Here is a 21,158-nt window from a genome sequence, read left to right as displayed (position 1 = left end):
GCTGGATTGAGGATTTCTTTGTGGGAAGGACACAACAGATTGGGAGCCAAGGGCAAAATGTAAACGTTAATCAGGCAAGCCCCAATGAATTACATTCCGATCCCTGCTTTCCATGTTGCATAATTATCATCTCCTTCTTTCTCTTCTTTCTGATGTCATCTGGCGTCAGCACCGGATCGGCATTGTAATTCAGATTTGCCAACATTAGGGGCAATAGGTGGACTAATGATTCTCTTCACTCCACCATTTGCTCCTGTAACGGAGTCTGTGTACCACATACGTCTGCATGTAGCGTTATCACAGGCGCAAGTGTGGGAACGTTTTCTACATGTTGACGAATCAAAATGAGACGGTGTGTGGGCACTAGTCCTTTATTCTCCTAGCCGCATATTGGAAACCACCTGAAAACCAAATCTAGGCTAGCCAACAAACCTCACTTCGTCGTTAATCGGCAGAATGAATTCTCGGCTACGCACGCAGGTATTGCATATTAATGATCTGGCGAGCAAATATTCAGACATTTAGCAGAAGAGTAGATATCCAAAGTGAAAAACAGATTCGTGACCCTTCGTCACAGTTTTACTTGCATGGCGCTATAGGACCCAAAATTCCTTTTAGCTCCGTAATGCATAAAACCGGTGTATGAATTATTAATTTTATGTTACATCAGGAATGACCGACCACCCCTTAAGGTTACTTTATCAATACATTTAGTTATCGACACGAGCTTTTATTTTCCAATTATTATGATTAGTGATGTAGTCATAGAAGAACAGGCAAGGCAGAAAGCTAGGCAGCAGTAAAGAGAAACAGAAAGACTTATGTCCAACGGGTTTTTATTTCGAACTGTAACCGTAGCGACAGCGTAATAACTTTAGGTCAGAGTCTAGTAAAACTGCTACCGCTTCTTGTCATGGAACAGAAATGAGAGTATTTAATTCGCTTTCGGTTACTGTGATACTTCCGACAATGTGCGGTGCACTGCAATTACTTTTTTAAGTTGTTACGAATGACCAGTACATGTCATTATGGTGATGAGGTATTGCCATTGTTCGTCATTGTTCATCATCAGGCTTTGCTGACCTTGCTTTGGCCGTGTTTGCGCATATAAATTATCCGCTTGTTATCCAAAGATCTGATTTTTTTTTCCAAATGGAACCAAATATTTGTTTCAGCATTTTTGTGGCATCTTCAGTGGGTTTTCTTTATTTAAATCATTAAAATTTGAACATTCCTTAAGTGATCATTAATCTACTCAAATTAAGACCAGAACGGTTTTCGTTTGTTGTTGTCAACACCATAACAATAAATTTTAGGTCTGTGCGGGTCCCTCTGTACGTTATTGTGTTCTGAAACCTGACATCTTCACGTAAGTCATGTTAATGTCAGTTTGGTTCGTGACTTAATTAATCACTTTACATCTAAGTTTAATTTTATTGTGCCTCGATATTTCGCCTCTGTATTTGCGGTTACTTGTATTTAGATCTCACAGATTGTTTTCAGCTGCTTTTCTCTTGAGCTGCTGTGAAACACACACAAACACTACACATACTGTATATAACAGAACTTCGTTTGTAAATAACATCGATGAAACACAGTGTAAATTTCGTTGCGTGTCCATTCTCGGTGTTGACTTTTTCTCAAGTGATTTTGGAAGCGAATTTCAATTTTGTTTACTTTCTCTCTCTCTCCCTCTCCCTCTCAACGTATGTGTATGCATGTGTGTGTGCGTGTCTGCCTGTGTGTGTACAACCGTCTTTCTCGTCTTTTCTGTGGAGTTCCTTTAATGTATCCGTTAAACTATGTGCCTTCACTTGCAAATGGCTCTGAGCACTATGCGACAAAACAAATGGTTCAAATGGCTCTGAGCACTATGCGACTTAATTTCTGAGGTCATCAGTCGCCTAGAACTTAGAACTAATTAAACCTAACTAACCTAAGGACATCACACACATCCATGCCCGAGGCAGGATTCGAACCTGCGACCGGAGCGGTCGGTCGGTTCCAGACTGTAGCGCCTAGAACCGCACGGGGGACTTAACAGCCGTGGTCATCAGTCCCCTAGAACTTAGAACTACTTAAACCTGACTAACCTAAGGACATCACACACATCCATGCCCGAGGCAGGATTCGAACCTGCGATCGTATTAGTCGCGTGGTTCCGGACTGAGGAAGTTTTATTCCTCTGTAAGTTTATGGTATTGGCTGTGATTGGATTTTAGTACTTTTAAATCTTTTGCTGATTTAGTTGGCCAATGACCAGATGCTGTTAAGCAAAAGGCAGACTGTTTAACACATTGAAGGAACTCTACAGAAAAAGAGATATCAACTGCTAAAAACACACACGCACAAAGAATGAACAAGAGGGAGAGAGAGAGACAGACAGACAGACAGAGAGAGAGAGAGAGAGAGAGAGAGAGAGAGAGAGAGAGAGAGAGAGAAGCGTGAGGGAGGCTGGAGGTAACTGAAAATAAAAAAAATTGCCCCAAACTAACTGGAGAACAAGCGACAGAAAACTGAGCCAGTGAGCCAGGACACGTAACAGCAAAATTTACATGTATTTTGACGAAGTTCTGACGGTGTAATGTGCAAATGAAGTTCAACAAAATATGTATGGTGCTTGTGCGTGCTTCGTAACAACTCAGAGAAAGCAGATGAAAAACAAAATATCGTAGCTCGTACGTTTAGATGTAAAATGATGAGTTCACTCTCCAACCATATTCACATTAAGATATTTTAGTGGAAGATGACAAGCAGGCAGTACACTATCAAACTTTTTTTTTTTTTTGAGTCCTTAGTCTTGTGACAGGTTTGATGCAACCCACTACGAATTTATCTCCTGTGGCATTCCAGTCTGTGTCTTCCACTACAGTTTTGCCCCCTACAGTTAGTTCCCTCTAGTACCATGGAAGTCGTTCCCTGATGTCTTAATAGACATCCTATCATCCTGTCCCTTTTCCCTGTCAGTGTTTCCCACATATTCCTTTCCTCTCGGATTCTTCGCAGAACTTCCTCATTCCGTACGTTATCACTCCACCTAATTTTCAAGATTCATCTGCAGTACCACATTTCTAATTCTTCGATTCTCTTCTGTTCCGGTTTTCCCACAGTCCATGTTTCACTACCATCCAGTGCTGTGCTCCAAACGTATATTCTCAGAAATTTCTTCCTCAAATTAAGGCTTATGTTTGATACCAGTAAACCTCTCTTTGCCAGGAATGCCAATTTTGCCAGTTCTACTCTGCTTTCGATGTCCTGCCTGTTCTATCCGTCATTCGTTGTTTTGCTGCCTATGTAGCATATTTCCTTAACTTCATCTAGTTCGTGATCATCAATCCTGATGTTAAGTTTCTCGCTGTTCTCATTTTTGCTATTGTTCTTTACTTTCGACTTCCTTCGATTTACTCTTAGTCAGTATTTCGTACTTATTAGACTGTCCATTCCATTAAGCAGGTCATGTAATTCTTCTATATTATGGCTTAAAGTCAGCGGTTACTGGCCAACCAAGCAACAAACGCAGTGTGACCACCTGACCAACGTGCAACAACTGTAGCTCCAAGTGTCACACCGCCTTTCGCCAGTCTAACGAAAAAGAAGAGGAGTGACTCGAGTTGTTGCAACAGTATGAAACCAAAATTATTACTCACAAAGTATGAGGTACTGTGAAACTATTTTACTTATTGTCAATGGTAGGAAGTAAAGTGTTTCACCTCATTCAGAAATTGTTCCCTAATGCCACTCCGAATGAACTTTCCTATGATCAGGTTGCAGGTTCTGTAACTAACTGTTATGACAGACAAGTGAATGTGGTGGCAGCTAGCTAGGTACCAATTCTTTCGTTACAAAAGAAAGAACAAACTTAACCCGAGCGGGTAACAGATTTTTAAGATGTGAAATTGTGGTACAGTATATTCAGATGTTATGTTGTAGTAGTGTACAACGTAACTGATGTCAAACTTAAAGAACAGATTTTGCAATAATCAGATCCATCATTTCATCACGTAGTGAAATTCTAGATCAGGAAGATTCAGGTGTCATAGTGGCCAATAAATTTGAACAGCCACCAATTTGTCAGTAGAGTCGTCTATTGCTCACGACCGGCCCAGTAGGTAACAAAAGCACGTGGGCGCCAAGCCACATAAACAGTTCTGCAAACAGGTGGCTACATCACGGAATAGAATTAAGTCATGGCCTCTGTGCTATTGCGCCACAAACGCCAAGATTGGCTATCCAGACAAGCACAAGAAAGGTCACGTACAATCCATATGTTTGCAACGGAAAATGTCCGAAAGAACAGATACCATATTTATATATATATCGTTAAGGTTCACCGGCCATTTGACCATCTTTTCTGTGCGGGTGCACAAACAGTGCCTGAATTCTTACGGGAATCGGCAAAAAGCAGCGAGTAATGAGTATAATTGGCAGGGGCACTGTGAATATAGTGCGGGACAATAAGTGGGAATGTGGGTCTCACGGGAGGCGTGCCAGAGATAAGTCCCTGCAGTCGCACTATCCTCTGTGTCCCCGGTGGCTCAGATGGACAGCCGGCACGGTAGCTCAACGTGTTCAGTCAGAGGGCTGTGTGCTCTCTGTAATAAAAAAAACTGAGTCAAGGAATCTACGATCAACTTGAACGGATGTCTTGTGACGTCCGCTCAGACCTAACACAACCAAATATATCGAACAAAATGAAAAAAAAGATGTGTAGAGCGTCTGCCATGTAAGCAGGAGATCCCGGGTTCGAGTTCTGGACGGGGCCCACATTTTCAACTGTCCCCGTTGACTATCCCTGTATGCCTGTATACAGGTATGGGTATTCATTTCATTGTAATACGAGTTATTTGATTTTTTGTCTAGCGAACGGTGTATGCTGGATTCCTGGACACAACATTTTTCACTCTCACTCAGGATAGCAATGTCATCAGCGAATGTCACTGATGCACTTTCACCCTGAATTTTAATTCCACTCCTGAATCTTTCGTTTATTTCCATCATTGCTTCTTCGATGTACGGTTTAAACGAAAGGGCGAAAGACTACATCCCTGTCTTACACCCTTTTTAATTCGAACATTTCGTTCTTGGTCGTCCACAATTATTATTTCCTCTTGCTTCTTGTACATAGTGTATATTCTCATCTCTACTTTTAGCTTACCCCTATTTTTCTCAGAATTTGGAACATTTTCCACCATTTTACCTTGTCGAACGCTTGTTCCAGGTCGACGAATCCTTTGAACATATCTTGATTTTTCTTTACTCTCGCTTCCATTTTCAATCACAACATCAGAATTGCCTCTCTGGGGCCTTTACCTTTCCTGAAGTGAAACTGATCGTCATCTAACACATCCTCAACTTTCTTATCCATTCTTTTCCATACTATTATTGTCAGTAACTTAGATGCCTGAGCTGTTAAGCTGGTTGTTCAATAATTGTTGCACTTGTCAGCTCTTGCAGTCTTCGGAACTTTATGGATGATATTTTTCGAAAGTCGGATGGTATGTCGCGAGGCGTATACACTCTACACACGACCGTGAGTAATCGTTTTGTTGCCACTTCCCCCAGTGATTTTAGAAGTTCTGATGAAATGTCATCCATCTCTTCTCCCTTATTTGATTTCCAGTCCATCAAAGTTCTCTTAACCCATGGTTTCTTTGTAATTACAACCTTTGTACCTATTTTTTTCAGCTTCTATGATTGTCTTTTTTAATATGTCCATTTCTCTTCAACTGCGCTGCCTACTGGACTATACTTCATTGTGATATCTACAGCCTTAGAGAACTTCAAGCGTATCTCAACATTCCTTAGTACTTCCGTGCCTCACTTCTTTGCTTATTGATTCTTGCTGATTTATCTATTGATCTTCAGCCTCCTCTTCATCACTACCAAATTGTGATCTGAGTCTATATCTTCCCCTGGGTGCGCCGTACAATCCAAAATCTGGTTTCAGAATTATAGTCTGAGTATGATGTAATCTAACTGAAATCTTCTCGTATCTCACGGCCTTTTCCAAGTATACCTCTCCCTCTTGCGATTCTTAAACAGAGTATTTTCTGTTAGTAGCTGAAATTTGTAACAGATCTCATTTTGTCTCTCTCCTCTCTCATTCCTTGTCCCAAGCTGATATTCTCCTGCAACCTTTTCTCTTACTCCTTCCCCTAGAACTGCGTTCTTCTCCCCCATGACTATTACATTTTCGTCTCCCTTTTACCTAATGTATTAATTACCCTTTCTATATTCTCACATACTTTCTCTATCTCTTCGTCTTCAGCTTGCGACGACGGCATGTATACCTGAACTATCGTTATCGATGTTGGTTTGCTTTCGATTCTGATAAACAACCCTGTCACTGAACTGTTCACACACTCTCTGCCCTATCTTACTATTGATAACGAATCCTATTCCCATTACACGATTTCCGCTGCTGTTGATATTACTTTATACTCGCCTAACCATAAATCCTTGTCTTTCCTTCATTTCACTTCACTGACCCAATTCATCTAGAATGAGCCTTCGCATTTCCCTTTTCAGATTTTCTAGCTTCCCTACCACGTTCAAACTTCCTACATTCCACGTCACGGCTTGTAGAACGTTACCCTTTCGTTCCTTATTTAGTCTTTTTCTCACGGTCACTTCTCCATCAGTTGTCCCTCCCCAGAGATCCGATTGGGGGACTATTCCGGAATCTTTTACCAATAGAACGATCCTCATAACACTTTTCAATTACAGGTCCCATATCCTGTGGATAACCTTAAAAAGTGAAATTATGGTAATTACAACAACAAATAAAACTTTTCCTAGGCTTAAATTTGGTAGGTTTATTATCACTTAAAACATGTTCAAATTTTACAGATTTATATAAGGACCACTCATGAGGATGGCAACTTGTGCTGGAACATGCTGGGTCTATATGGAACAAACAGTGTTTTGCATACGAGTAATAGGCGGATCTTATATCCAGTATTAATGACTGCTCTTGTATTAAAACTTCTCATTTCTTGTTTTCAAAACAATAGCTTCTCAGGAATTGGCCGAGAAGTACTTTGCCGATGAGCAGCATCTGCATACAACGTCGTAAAGGGAGACTTGACTTGTATACCGTAGCACGAGCAGGAAAACAAGTAGCAATCGACTGCTCAGGTGCCAGAAGGCCAAATGGTACAAACAAAACTAGTTCGTCATTGAAGCTCTTCCGAGGAGATAATTGATTTGTTCTAAGTCACACTGGACATTTTGTGAACTCTACCTTAGGGCACAGAGAACACTTAACGAGCGACAGTATAGGACTACAAGAAATTTGTAACGTGAAAAAATTGCTCATTTGACGGACAAGAAAACGCAAATACTTTATCATTGTCATTATTCACCTGATTTGGTTAGCCGAGGGCGCTAATGCGCTGGTTCCTAGACTCGGGTGGGCGCGCCGGTCCCGGATCGAATCCACCTGGCGGGTTACCGAGGAGGGCCAGAGATAAGACCAACCTGCATGTGGTTTTTAGGTGGTTTTCCACATCCCACTAGATGAATACTGGGCTGGTCCCCACGTTCCGACTCATTTACACTACTCACAGACATTCGAAAACGTTCGCACTATTTCATGGCTTATACTAGATGCAGACAGCTGGGGTGCACTAATTCTGTCCCAGAGGTATGGGAGGGCCACAGGAAGGGCATCTGGCCACCCTCTGACACTAACATCGCCAAATCCGTAGTAACAAGGCCGATGCCGGGTGGGTGTGGGACAAAGGCCCAAGGAAATGGCTTGGTTCAAATGGCTCTGAGCACTATGGGACTTAACTTCTGAGGTCATCAAACCCCTAGAACTTAGAACTACTTAAACCTAACTGACCTAAGGACATCACATACATCCATGCCCGAGGCAGGATTCGAACCTGCGACGGTAGCAGTCGCGCGGTTCCAGACTGTAGCGCCTAGAGCCGCTCGGCCACTCCGGCCGACCCCAAGGAAATGATTTATCCCCAAACTACGTTGTTTTGCTTCCTAATTTAAACAAGATAAGCATGAACTGTGGTTTTCATCATCTCGATTAGCTGTTGAAGCCCACCAATGTTAATTTCTTGCAACCCCAATATTAGAATGAAAGACTGTGTCCAACACTGGTCCGAGCACACGCAAGAGTTTATCGTTTGTAAACGTCGATATTTTGGGAGACAAGAAAGCGTAATGTAGAAAAATGTTCCGTGACATTGTTTTTGTAAAAGTGGAAAAGGCTAGCCTCGTTATTTTGCAACATTGTAAAGCAGAAACTATCACTGGGACTTAAAATCAAGAGCTCCTAAATCAGGAACACTACAGTGATGAAATGCAGCATTTTAAGAAAGTTATAACAAAAACTATTTCGTAGCTTACTGAAAGCACATCAGAGAAATAACGATATAAGAAATTCAGAGGCACTCTACACAGAGCTGACGAAAGTCATGCGGTACGAGTATGTACATATACAGATGGAGGTAGTATCGCGTACGCAAGGTATAAAAGAGCAGTAGAATAACGGAACTGTCATTTGTTCTCAGATCATTCATGTGAAAACGTTTCCGACATGACTACGTCGACACGACGGGAATTAACAGATTTTGAATGCGTAATGATATTAGGAGTTAGATGCACTGCGTATTGTATTTCGAAAATCGTTAGCAAATTCAAAATTTCCTCCGGGTCTCTAGTTTCAAGAGTGCGCCGAGAATCTCAGATTTCATCCGTTACCTTTCACCACGGACACACAACATAGTGGCCGACGGATTTCATCTCGAGCAGTGGCGTTTGAGTGGAGTTGTCAGTGCTAACAGACAAACGACACTGAGTGAAACAACCGCAGAAATCAATGTGGGGCGTACGACAAACGTATTTGTAGGGCGGTGCGGCGATATTTGGCGTTAACTGGCTATGGCAGCAGACGACCGACGCGAGCGCCTTTGCTAAAAGCACAACATCGCCTGCAGCGACTCTTCCGGGCTCGTAGCAGTATCGGTTGGACCCTAGACGACAGGAAAACCGTTCCTGGCCAGATGAGTCCAGATTGCAGTTGATAAAAGCTGATGGTAGGGTTAGAGTCTGGCGAAAACCCAACGAAGGCATGCATCCAAGTTGTCAACGAGGTACTGTGCTAGGTGGTGGTGGCTCCATAATACAGGGTGATTCAAAAAGAATACCACAACTTTAGGAATTTAAAACTCTGCAACGACAAAAGGCAGAGCTAAGCACTATCTGTCGGCGAATTAAGGGAGCTATAAAGTTTCATTTAGTTGTACATTTGTTCGCTTGAGGGGTTGTTGACTAGGCGTCAGCGTCAGTTGATGCTAAGATGGCGACCGCTCAACAGAAAGCTTTTTGTGTTATTGAGTACGGCAGAAGTGAATCGATGACAGTTGTTCAGCGTGCATTTCGAACGAAGTATGGTGTTAAACCTCCTGATAGGTGGTGTATTAAACGTTGGTATAAACAGTTTACAGAGAATGTTTTCTGTGCCATTTCAGCCAATAAAGTTTTTGGTCCCTTTTTCTTCGAAGGTGCTACTGTAACTGGACTACAGTATCTGGAGATGTTAGAGAATTGGCTGTTCCCTCAGCTCGAACAAGAAGCACAACAATTCATATTTCAGCAGGATGGAGCGCCACCACATTGGCACTTATCTGTCCGTAACTGCCTGAACGTCAACTAACCGAGGCGATGGATCGGCCGCCAGGCAGCCCGTGACAGAGCACTTCATCACTGGCCTCCAAGAAGCCCTGATCTTACCCCCTGCGATTTTTTCTTATGGGGGTATGTTAAGGATATGGTGTCTCGGCCACCTCTTCCAGCCACCATTGATGATTTGAAACGAGAAATAACAGCAGCTATCCAAACTGTTACGCCTGATATGCTACAGAGAGTGTGGAACGAGTTGGAGTATCGGGTTGATATTGCTCGAGTCACAGCTGCAAAATACTAACGCGGATTCTTTACAGACGAATGGAAAAACTAGTAGAAGCCAACCTCGGGGAAGATCAGTTTGGATTCAGTAGAAACACTGGAACACGTGAGGCAATACTGACCTTACGACTTATTTTAGAAGAAAGATTAAGGAAAGACAAACCTACGTTTCTAGCATTTGTAGACTTAGAGAAAGCTTTTGACAATGTTGATTGGAATACTCTCTTTCAAATTCTAAAGGTGGCAGGGGTAAAATATAGGGAGCGAAAGGCTATTTACAATTTGTACAGAAACCAGATGGCAGTTATAAGAGTCGAGGGACATGAAAGGGATGCAGTGGTTGGGAAGGGAGTAAGACAGGGTTGTAGCCTCTCCCCGATGTTGTTCAATCTGTATATTGAGCAAGCAGTAAAGGAAACAAAAGAAAAATTCGGAGTAGGTATTAAAATTCATGGAGAAGAAATAAAAACTTTGAGGATCGCCGATGACATTGTAATTCTGTCAGAGACAGCAAAGGACTTGGAAGAGCAGTTGAATGGAATGGATAGCCTCTTGAAAGGAGGGTATAAGATGAACATCAACAAAAGCAAAACGAGGATAATGGAATGTAGTCGAATGAAGTCGGGTGATGCTGAGGGAATTAGATTAGGAAATGAGGCACTTAAAGTAGTAAAGGAGTTTTGCTATTTGGGGAGCAAAATAACTGATGATGGTCGAAGTAGAGAGGATATATAATGTAGCCTGCCAATGGCAAGGAAAGCGTTTCTGAAGAAGAGAAATTTGTTAACATCCAGTATTGATTTAAGTGTCAGGAAGTCATTTCTGAAAGTATTCGTATGGAGTGTAGCCATGTATGGAAGTGAAACATGGACGATAAATAGTTTGGACAAGAAGAGAATAGAAGCTTTCGAAATGTCGTGCTACAGAAGAATGCTGAAGATTAGATGGGTAGATCACATAACTAATGTGGAAGTATTGAATAGGATTGGGGAGAAGAGAAGTTTGTGGCGCAACTTGACCAGAAGAAGGGATCGGTTGGTAGGACATGTTCTGAGGCATCAAGGGATCACCAATTTAGTATTGGAGGGCAGCGTGGAGGGTAAAAATCGTAGAGGGAGACCAAGAGATGAATACACTAAGCAGATTCAGAAGGATGTAGGTTGCAGTAGGTACTGGGAGATGAAAAAGCTTGCACAGGATAGAGTAGCATGGAGAGCTGCATCAAACCAGTCTCAGCACTGAAGACCACAACAACATTGCTCGAGTGTCTGGAGGGGGCCATATTGAACATCTCTGAACTTGTTTTTGAGTGAAAAAAAAACCTTTTTAGATACTCTTTGTAATGATGTACAACAGAAGGTTATATTATGTTTCTTTCATTAAATACACATCTTTAAAGTTTGGTATTCTTTTTGAATCACCCTGTAGTTTAGGCTGTATTCCATGGAATGGACTGGTTCCTCTGGTCCAACTGAACCGACCATTGGCTGGAAATGGTAATGCTCAGCTGCTTAGAGACCGTTCGTAGCCGTTCATGCACTTCATGTCCCCAAACATGTCACCCACTTACAATTGTTCACGATTTGTTCGATGAACATTCTGGACAATTCGAGCGACTGATTGGGCCACCCAGATCGTCCAATATGAATACCATCGACCATTTATGGGTCATAATCAAAATGTTCAAATGTGTGTGAAATCTTATGGGACTTAACTGCTAAGGTCATCAGTCCCTAAGCTTACACACTACTTATCCTAAGAACAAACACACACACCCATGCCCGAGGGAGGACTCGAACCTCCGCCGGGACCAGCCGCACAGTCCATGACTGCAGCGCCTTAGACTGGGACATAATCAAGAGGTCCGTTCGTGCACATAACCCTGCACCGGCAACACTTTGGCAATTATCTACGGCTACAGTTGCAGCATGGCTCCATATTTCTGTAGGGGACTTCCAACAACTTGTTGAGTTCATGTCACGTCGAGTGGTACACTACTTGACTCTTGTCACCTCAGGCGTACTTTCCCGTCTTTGATAAACAACGAAAGTGTTTCACTGGTTCTTACCTTCAGGCAAAAAGGACTTCTTTTGCGTCAAAAAAAATAAATAAATAAAATCGTATAGGTAAATTAAAACACTTCGAGAACTTTGAGTTGTTTTCGTCACAATTCGTAAAATGTTTGTGGAAAATGAAGAGGGGCGTAGCAGTATTTTAATTGTTGAGATTGTGCTTGACGGGAGATGGTTTCAGATACTAGTTTTGACATACTAATTCAAGTACACTTTTATGAGTGAATGTAATACTTATTTAAAGGACAAGTAAGCTTCGCTCCTATCATGTCTTACACTTAGAAACTTCTTGATTTAAATGAGTGGGGCTGTACTCAAATTGTTGAATGACTGAGGCCCACAATATCCTAGCGCAACGCAATCTGACTGCTGAAGATAAGGATAACCTGACTTCAAATAATTAATTCAAAAGAATGTCTGTGACTAAAAAGAAATCCTAACAAAAACCTATACATTTCATTAAGCACTTACCTCACAAAAATCTTCGTTACGCGAACTACTGCAATACAACGAGCGTCAATACGTCCAGCCAAATAAAGAGTAGTTAGAATGTAGCTACTAAGGCTACTAACTACTAATACACATGTGGTTAGCAAAAGAAAGATGTAGTTGCAAACCAAATAACGTATTTTTTACCTTAATAATGTGACATCCAGTTCAGACACGAATATAAATCGTCATTGACATCTAGGACAAAGATATATAATCATGAATAATATTCAATCTCAAAGTCGAACATGTACAGATCGTTACCCTACGCTGACACTTCATACCTCTACCCTCCATCAATGCTAACTTCTCACATTTAACATCCATCACTGCTGCCTGTTCACCTCCAACTGCTCAACAGTACTTCCATCACTGCTGGCGACTAACTTCCAGCTGCCTAACACTACTGGCGATTAACTTCCAACCACGAGTATAACCAGCCACAGAGTCTCTTACAGAGAAAGGGCAGTCAGAGATCCAATGCAAACTTCTACACAGTGCTGTTAGCACAGAAGCAGCCCACTTTCAACGTCAACAATATTTGCTTCGTCTCATAGCTCTGCTCTGTATGTCTGACGTTAACCAAACAGTTGGAAAAGCTATTCTGAGTGAAAAGCTCGGAGGGAAGATGTACTAATCTTTCACCTACAGCACAACTGTGAAAATTTATGTTTCTCCTCCCTATTTTGTTCCTGGCGTATGTCAAGTAATGTTGAAAAAAGAAATCAAAGTTACCGCTATATCATCACGTCTTCATCTCGTTGGTGAGATTGTGCCAGGCGATAAAACAGCGTAGCAGTTTCCGTCGTAAAGGCATGCCTCCCCTTTGTTCCGGCGTCACATGGGACTAGGGGAGTAAATCACATTTCCCCCGCCGTCTCTTGCAGGTACAGAAAGTAACGTCGACGCAACGCGACGCAGCATTCGCCATCTTAAACCAACTGCTAGAACTGAGTTTGACTGCTTTCCCTTCCAAATACCTTCAGCGATGAAAATAACAATGACATCTCTTAATATTCGTAATATTAGCCATTGTATTCACTTTTATTACAACTTCCAACGGAAAAATAAGTTTCCTTAGTGCCATATTGTAAGAAGTTTTAATTGTTTGTCGGCTTTATGTTTTCCAGTGGCCGTTCTCGAACTTATAGTTCGTGCTTTTACATCTACCGGTTACTGAATGAGATTTGAACAATGACAAAATTAAAAACTGAGTTTTTGAAACCAGTTTTCATTTTATTTGTTGTAAGAAGCAGCGACCAGCATATACCTACAGAGTTGCATCATATGCCACGGCACAAACTGATCAATATTCTTCGTTGCTCTCTACAGATCTACTGGAAATTAGTGCAGATTTTGTGTGATGGTTATTTTAAAATAGTTTAGTTCTGATAAACTGCGAGAGAGATTTAATAACTTATGTTTGTAAAATTTTATGGTATTAATGAAGGTAAACACGGCGTTTGAAATACTTTTCTTGAGATGACATCAGATGTATGCATTTGCAGTTGCTTGTTGGTAATCTGCTGAGCCTGCCACTGTGGCCGAGCGGTTCTAGAAGCTTCATTCCGGAACAGCGCGGCTGGTACGGTCGCAGGTTCGAATTCTGCCTAGGGCATGGATGTGTGTGATGTCCTTAGGTTAGTTAGGTTTAAGTAGTTCTAAGTTCTAGGGAACTGATGACCTCAGTTGTTAAGTCCCATAGTGCTCAGAGCCACTTGAACCATTTAATGAGCTGAAGGAAACGACGGCAGCCCTGCAGAAGTGGTATTAAAGCTGGACTGATAAGTGTTAGTAAATGAAGTAGGTTGTCCAGTATGGTGTCAAGATTGCTAATATTTTACTTACAGTCAATGCAGAAGAATATTTCTGCGTTGGATGCCGCATTTTATAAGCAGCATCGGCAGGCCATGTTGTATTGTGAAATATCTAGTGGTTTGTAACATTACTTACTTTCTTCATAGTATGAATACGTTTTGACCTTGGCTGGTCAAGTGCATATGTACATTGACGGGAAAAAGGAATACCAAGAAATTTAAAATGAAGAGCAATGAAATTTAGAGACTACGTCTGCCTGTATAACATTTGCAAGTAATTAATACTTCAAAACCACACGTTAATGTAAGTGCGAGATATGCCAAACGTGAAACGCTGGTACATTAACAATAAGTGTAACCGCCAGAATGTTGCATGCAAGCTAGCGAACGTGTATCCATTGTGTTACGCATGTGTTGGGTGTCAGTTCGTGGGATGGAGTTCCATGCTTGTTGCACATGGTCGATTAATACAGGGACGCGTAATGCTGTTCGTGGATGATGCTGGAGTTGTTGTCCAATGATGTTCCATATATGCTCGACTGGAGGCAGATCTGGTGATCGAGCAGATGAAGGCAACGTGTCGGTATTCTGTAGGACATGCTGGGTTACAGCAGCAATATGCAGGAGAGTGTTATCCTGTTAGAAAACGCCCTCTGAAATGCTGTTCATGAGTGGCGGCACAACAAGTCGAATAACCAGACTTCGTCCGAATTTGCAGTCAGGGTGCGTCGGATATCCACGAGAGTACTCCAAGTGTCATACGAAATCGCACCCCAAACCATAGTTCCACGTGCATGTCAATTTTATCTAGCTCGCAAACAGGTTGGATTTAAGCCCTCAACTGGCCTACGTCTAACCAACACACGGTCATCACTATTACCGAGACAGATCCAGTTTTCATCCAAAAACACAATACACCTCTGCCCTGCCCTCCACTGAGCTCTCACTTGACCCCATTGCAGTCGCAAATGGCGGTGGTTTGGTGTTAGCGAAATGCACACTCCAGGGCGGCTGTCCTGTGGTGCAAACTGTCTCTCAAATAGCTGCTGCAGATGCACTGCGATGCGACATAGCCGTACATCGAACACAGTTGTCATCCCTCTCTGTAGTGCCATGTGGCCGTCCGCAGCCCGGTCTCCTTGTGACCATACATTCCCGTTACTACAGTTGCGAAATATCATGTACAGTGGCTACATTCCTGTCAAGTCGTTCTGCAGTGTCGCAGAAGGACCATACAGTTCCTCGTAGCCCCATTGCACGACCTCGTTCAAACTCGGTGAGATGTCGATAATGGCGTCTTTCTCTCCTTAAGGGCATTCTTGACTAACATCAACTCACCACTTCCAAACTCATAGGTAACTGACGCCCACGACCGTTAAGCGTGTATTTGAAGCAGACCTGATTTGCATCCTCATAGTGGCGCCACTAACTCCACTCTTATGCGATTGGGACGAAATCTGAGTAGACGTCATCTTTCAGATGTAGAAACACGTCTATCAACTTTCTTTCATGTCGCAAAATTCCTTCAGGATTTGCAAGTTTTTGTTAGTATTGCTGTTGTTGTTGTTGTGGTCTTTAGCCCGAACACTGATTTGATGCAGCATGTATCATCCAATTTGGATACTTTGCTCCACTATTAACTTTACAGAATAGGTATGGAATATAACCTACAAAAACACACACTAGTGAACCAGGTAATAGGCACGGAATATAACCTACAAAAACACCCACTAGTGAACCACGTAGCACAAGTAAATCCCGCTATGACAACACCTTAAGCTAACACAGACACACGAAACAGGCAACGTACACACACACAACAGTGACACAAAACCAAGTGCCTCGTGCTAAAAGCAGCCCATACGCAGTGTTCACAGTCCAAGACTGCACTGATATACGGCGTCCACGTTAATCACTCCGTCACTAGCCTGCACTGTTGAGCCTAATCAACTACTACTACTACTACTACTACTACTACTACTACAACCTACAACTCAACTACTACAACCTACTACTGCTTTCACTCACGGATTCCTACTCCCATCTTGTTCTGCTCAATCCGGCTGCCTCACCCAATGGCTACAGCCGCAGCACGGCCTCAGTCTACTTGAGACAGTGCCCACATTGCAACTATTTGGGTCATCCATGCTGATAAAAAGCATGATCGGTGTGGAGACCACGCGGGGCCCGTGGCACTGCACAGAACACCAGTCTACCGTAGAACATGACCGCCAGGCACAGATTCCAAGATGCTATCCATCCCGGTCTCCCGACTGCCGATTGCTACAGCTAGCTTCGGGGTGGTGCGTCATCCACCTGTTTTGGCTACACGTTTGCCCCAGAGAAAGCAGAGATAGAAAAGCCATACTTGTTTAGGCGTTAAGTAACAGGGAAAGACAATTGTACTGTGAATTGATAATTCACGGCACAAACTAGACTACAGGGTGTACACAATTAAAGATCCAGTTTGAAAACAGTGTAGAAAGAGAACCACTGTTCAGAATGACGTTAAATGTGAACAGCACATTATTCATGTACGGGGAAACGTCTCGGAATAAAAAGAATTAAAGAACTTTTGAGCAGTAGGTGGCTCTGTAAACATCACAGTATGCACACCAACAGGCGCGCGGCACACGGCTGTTTCTCACTATTTGCCTGACACGTCCAAAATGACTGTCATCGTGAAGGATCACGCGCTGCTGGTATAGCTCTTTTACAAGGACGGTGATTTTGCGCCACTAGTTCTGCAGGTGTTCGGAGACTCATTGGTGTGGAAAAAGGCAAGAAAACGATTACAATATTCGAACAGACAGGTTCTTTTGAAGTACAATGTGGCAGAGGGAAGAAAGCAGCTGAGATGTGACCAGAGCATTGCAGGAGAGATTCAGCGGTGGTGTGCAAACGTGGAGTGTATGGAGAACTGCTCGAAAGTTGGACCCGCCTGCCAGCACGGTGCATAAGACCCTATGAATCATCCCACATTGCTATCCATACAAAATCGTGAATGTTCAAGAGTCGCTTACTGCTGATCTGCCAGCAAGACAAAATGCGCTCTGGAGTTTCTTGCTCGCATGGAAGTGAACAACGAATGGCCATGGAACATTCTGTAGACAGACGAAGCCCATATCCAATGGCATGTCAGTACTCAGAACTGCAGACTACGGGCAACGGAAAATCCGCACTCACATCGACCGGTACTATTTCAGTGATCAAAGGTGATTGTGAGGTGCAAGTTGACGGCGCCGTTTATCATAGGGCCGTATTTTTTTGAAGAGATGAATCCTGCTGGTCCTCTTACCTGGACCGTCACTGTTAAACGCTATGAGGATCTTTTACGCACCAGCGTCTTTCCAGCCCTTCAAAATTGCGTGGGTGCATTGGTAGAGTCATTTTGATGCAAGGGTGCAACTCCTTCCTGAACTGCACAGCCAGTGAGGTGGCAGCTGCAAGGGCATCCCGACATTTCCCTTCAGCCTTACCCTTCAGATTGCCCCGTCTTAATCCATGTCACTTCTGGTTGTGGGTTTATGTGAAACGTGTTGTATTCAGTGCTCCACTTATGAACGTAGCTCAACTGAAGGCAAGCTTTGTGCCAATTTGAAAGTAAGCCCTGAGACACCTCGATCTGTTGTGGCATGTGCCGAATCTCGATTTCAGTGTGTGGCAGAAAACGGTGGACAGTATGTGCAACATTGTAGCACAAGTCTCGTAACAATTAGAAACCGTTGTAATTTTCATTGTTATGCAGTTTCTCCAGGGTAATTAAAAACCAGTGTCATTTCGAGTTTTGTGCGATTTTTAGCCTCAGGACCATTAAAAATCGATTTTCGCATCAGATCTGGTACGACATTCCCTTGATGGATGGGGCTACCTTCAGAGGTGGCACACTCTCACTTTAACAACATTGTTAGATTAACGTTCACATTTTAGGACATAATCTCAGTGTTTCCTGGTACTACATTTCTATGGGTGGGTAATGATTTTTCTGCGTGAAAAAATTGTGGGCAGAATGCTCTTGTACCTGCATGTGTAGCCTGTAGAAAGAGTGTACCTGAGGGGCTGTGGTGGAGACGACTGAGAACAGGGAACGAGATGAACTTAGGGCCACAAAGGCTGAGCACAGCGACATGGCTGTGTGAGTGATTCTGGAAAACAGTGTTCAGTGGGTCCTACCTGCAGAGGGACTTCTGGTGAAACCTCTTTGCTCCTTACGCTTAGGGTCAGACAAAGGGCGCCAGTTTGCAAAACATTTTAGCTGGGCCAAGCGCCAGTGTGTTGCAGAAGACAGCCAATTGGCTGAAAGCGGGTGGAGGAAGCCATTTAAGAGAGACTGCTGCAAACTGAGATTTCCTGCAAATGGTGGCAAGGTCATAGAACTCTATGCAGTCTCATGTTAGAAGATGTGAAAATACAGGCAGAGCGGCTGGTGTACATCTTCAGTGAAGATGTACACCGCCATGATGCCAGTAAGTCTCCAGGTTGTTTTAGTGAGTGACTAAAACATATATTTCGCAGGCAGGACTGCCTGGGAAGCATAACAGCCTTCTTTCAGAAACTGGAAATGGTTGGCTTGGAAAGATTAGATCACTCCATAAATGAGGAACTGTGGTCCCCAGAACATGGCCATGCTTCCGTGAGAACGACAACTCCCCAGTTTAAAACATTGTTTTCTCAGCCAAGAGAGATTTGGGGTCACTGATTGGCTTCTCTTAAGATACGCATAGTATAGCCTTGGTCCTCCAGCTTGGGAATCCTGGTGCTTTGTCTGTATTGGCTACCAGGCCAACAGAACAGTCAAGAGGAAAGATTTAATGAACAGAGGATAGTTCATTTGGTTTCTGAAATGTGGGGGCCGTATGGTTTTGCTAATTCATCTCCCGTAGCAAGGCTTGTTGGAATGTGGTTTTGATTCTTTGGTTCACTCGTCTACTGGTCCTTCTCTGGTGGAGAACTTCAGGTCTTTCCCTAGTGGGTGAGACTCGTGGTCTATATTTTTGGGTGGACTACGAGCCTGTGGCAATTCCAAATGTACCAACAGTGGAGCTCCATATCAGCTTGGACATATTGTGTGTCATGAGGGTGACCTTATTCGTCCTGAGTAGGCTGTCTGACGTTTGACAATTCCAGCACAGACCGTCGTACCTTTGAGTCAAATTGGTTTGGCCAGCCCACCGAACGGGTGCACCTCACATCGAAATCTGTCGGTATTTCAGTGCTCTGATAGGTAAGTTCCCAGCATTGTGATAATCAGAACGCCACACGGCATAGTCTGAACATTTTGACGGGCAAGCCACAACATTACAGCTACCGCAGCGCACTGCTCCTCGCACACAGCGGGCCGTTTTCTGCTGCCGCCTGAATGAAAGTGAAAGGGTAAAGTACTGCGGCATTTGTGTAGGATAATTAAATGATGTCCATAGCACCTTGTTCTCAGGTGAACCATAGTTTGTGGTATAGTTGATCATAGTAGATTCCATCTGAATAGAGTTACGCCTCACAGTGCATTCATATAAACAAAGTGAGACTGTGTTGTGAACAGGAGTAGCTCAGGGGAGAATTTGTATTTCTTCCACCTCAATGTATGCCCCGCCTATCAAACACCATTTCTTATCTGATTTGTGTTTGTCATTTGGGAGTAATATCTATCATTTAGTTACTAAAGGTTTAATAATAAAATTCGTCATCGTTTTGTGAACATGAATACGTCACAGTTCTCATTCATACTCCCTCTACTACTTACTTTTTTATTTTATTGTGGTGGTACACGAGTAGCTTTAGTCAGAAATACATTTATGGTTAAAGGGGGCGACGGCTTGCAACCTAACTAAGTGCGACAACCGTTGACTGCCGAAAATTGTGCAGTCATGCACACTGAACAGTACGGATGATGTAAAGTGCAGCTCAGACCATTACTATTAATCTGTCATTGGTAGCCGACCCCATTTACGTTAAGACGCTTACAGTACCATGAACGTTTCCCCTTGCGTCAATAATATGCCGTTCAAATTTGACGTCATGTAGCAAAGTTGTTACACTTCAAGAACTTTCTACAACTGGAAGTTTAATTATTGACACACTGCATAAGAGATATAAAGAGAGTTTTTATACACTCCTGGAAATGGAAAAAAGAACACATTGACACCGGTGTGTCAGACCCACCATACTTGCTCCGGACACTGCGAGAGGGCTGTACAAGCAATGATCACACGCACGGCACAGCGGACACACCAGGAACCGCGGTGTTCGCCGTCGAATGGCGCTAGCTGCGCAGCATTTGTGCGCCGCCGCCGTCAGTGTCAGCCAGTTTGCCGTGGCATACGCAGCTCCTTCGCAGTCTTTAACACTGGTAGCATGCCGCGACAGCGTGGACGTGAACCGTATGTGCAGTTGACAGACTTTGAGCGAGGGCGTATAGTGGGCATGCGGGATGCCGGGTGGACGTACCACCGAATTGCTCAACACGTGGGGCGTGAGGTCTCCACAGTACATCGATGTTGTCGCCAGTGGTCGGCGGAAGGTGTACGTGCCCGTCGACCTGGGACCGGACCGCAGCGACGCACGGATGCACGCCAAGACCGTAGGATCCTACGCAGTGCCGTAGGGGACCGCACCGCCACTTCCCAGCAAATTAGGGACACTGTTGCTCCTGGGGTATCGGCGAGGACCATTCGCAACCGTCTCCATGAAGCTGGGCTACGGTCCCGCACACCGTTAGGCCGTCTTCCGCTCACGCCCCAACATCGTGCAGCCCGCCTCCAGTGGTGTCGCGACAGGCGTGAATGGAGGGACGAATGGAGACGTGTCGTCTTCAGTGATGAGAGTCGCTTCTGCCTTGGTGCCAATGATGGTCGTA

The sequence above is a fragment of the Schistocerca piceifrons genome, chromosome 4, assembly GCF_021461385.2.
Source record: "Schistocerca piceifrons isolate TAMUIC-IGC-003096 chromosome 4, iqSchPice1.1, whole genome shotgun sequence".
In the NCBI taxonomy this organism is placed as follows: domain Eukaryota; kingdom Metazoa; phylum Arthropoda; class Insecta; order Orthoptera; family Acrididae; genus Schistocerca; species Schistocerca piceifrons.
The sequence above is the reverse complement of the archived record's forward strand: the minus strand, read 5'-3'. Positions refer to the sequence as shown.